The following is a 2,284-nucleotide window of genomic DNA, read 5'->3' on the forward strand; positions in this document are numbered from 1 at the left end:
TTGTGTTTCCCTCAGCCCTGATAGCATTCTGATGGTATCTATCTGTCTGTCTGTCTGTCTGTCTGTCTATCTATCTATCATCTATCATCAATCATCTCTGGAGACTGCTTTCACTAATCACAGTTCTGACCTCCTCTTTGTCTCTGACAGACCTTTGAATGTTGAACATGTGCTGGGGCTGGGGGATGGGGAGTGACGATGGGATGTTCTTGAATTCACTGAGCTCTGAGTCCAAGGAGGGAGCTAGATGTGGACACATACTTCCACGGCACTTAGATGTGGGGAATCTTGGGTGTAGAGAGGGGTCCAGAGGAGGAGGGGGCTATCTCTATCTTTTCCGTGGAAAGACTTTCCCAATGGGTGGGAGTGAGGGTGGGGCCCTGGGCTGAATCCTGAGGGAGCAGCAGCTCTTGAGGGAGGCTCCGTGGGGAGGATGGCGTCTTCTCGGGCTTGGTGAACCACGTGGCCCGTCCATGTCCACTGGCCACTGCTAGAGAGCGAAGGGGCTTTCAGTGGCTGCTCTGTGTTCTTCCTGAGGGAACAGATGGCCTAGGTACACGGTATGAACTTGGCATCCAAACCCAAGAGCATGCCACATCGGCTCTTGGGCATGCCAGGGAGCTCAAAAGAGCAATTGCCAACTGACTGATCTTTGGGCAAAATGATGGGTAATTTTTCCTTGGAGGCATCTAGTTTTAACTGATTTACATCGTTACGAATACCCGGATTATAACGATATCGACTGTGTGAATGTTTCCTGCATACTATAATACTCCTTTTGCACATTGGAAGGAGGTGAGAGTTGGCATATGTAGGTTGGAAACACAGCTCAGTTTCATTGCCAGGATTTATTTTTGTTCACGTATTTCATGGAGTCTAAAAATAAAGGTAGGGCTGTAAAATTAGAATTACAGAGAATGAAGGCGATCAAATACTAATTGTGAGTCCTTGTTTAGCAAATATTTATCACTGTTTAATTTGTGCAATGAATCCATGAAAATAAAACCTGTGCAATGGTTTTTAATTGATTTTAAATTTATGTTATCTTGCCCGCAGTCATGTCCGTAGTGATATACTAATGGGCTCAAGTGCCATCCATTATATTTACAGATATGAGTGAGGGGTTCGTCCTGTTTTCTGTTATGTCCATCTAGCTGGTTTCTAGTTAATGGCATCTATTACTTTTATTTCTATTAATTAATTAAGATCTATCTTTATTGTTGAAAGTATTACAGATGTCCCCGATTTTCCCAGGCACCCCTCCACCACTCCCACGCCCCACCCCCTGCCCCCCACGCAGCCAAGACTTCCCTCTTCTTATATGCTCATATTGTGGGCTTTGGGGTCAGCTTTCTACTGGGTGGATGTGGAAAGCAAGTGTTCCTGATCGATGTGTCTGGTTAAGGTCTGTGAACCTAACAGAAAACAGTGCTTATTCATGACTTCGGTCAGTCGTCCATCAGCTTCCACATGCCATGGCCGTGGCTCTGGGGGAGGAGGACTGTGGCCTCCCCTGACCTCTGGAGCCGACGCTGCAGGACCGGGGACGGCACTGACGGGGCCACAAGCATGTGACACACAGCTGTCAATTGTGCTGTGGAGAACAATGCACGGCTTTGTCCCGCTGAGGAGGCCGGGGGTCCCTGGGCGAGGCGTGTACGGAGGGTGCTGCTGCAGGCACGGGGCCAGGCTGCTGTCTGCCGACGTGTCTGGAGACTGTTAGGCATTTGTGTCTTCAAAACTGTAAATGGTAGTAGTAAGTTGCAGGAATTTAAATCTCTCCTGCACTTCTTTTTAGGTGTAAAAGTGTTTCTTGGACTATGTAAAGTTTGGTGTAAATTAATTTGGGTCTAGTGTTTATCCTTTTCCAAATTGTGTGATCTACATCTATGTCATCTATCTCTAACTCTATCTCTGTATCTATATCATCTATGTCTATATTTATATCTTCACTGTTAAAGGAAATTCTGTATACACTGAGTGGCCAGATTATTATGACCGCCCCATCAGTACTTCGTTGGACCTCCTTTTGCCTTCAGTACTGCAATGATTCTTCTTGGCACTGACTCCACGAGATGTTAAAGGTGATGCGAGGAATCTGACACCTGCCTGATGAATAGCACTGTCCAGTTCTGTGAGATCTGATGGTTGTGGAACCAGCTGCCTGATGGCTCTTTTAACTTCATCCCACAAATGCTCAATTGGATTGAGATCTGGTGATTGTGGGGGCCACCTAAGCAAGATAAAGTCTCCCTCATGTTCTTGAAACCACTCCTGCACAATA

This window comes from Myotis davidii, unplaced genomic scaffold, assembly GCF_000327345.1.
Source record: "Myotis davidii unplaced genomic scaffold, ASM32734v1 scaffold573, whole genome shotgun sequence".
Taxonomy (NCBI): domain Eukaryota; kingdom Metazoa; phylum Chordata; class Mammalia; order Chiroptera; family Vespertilionidae; genus Myotis; species Myotis davidii.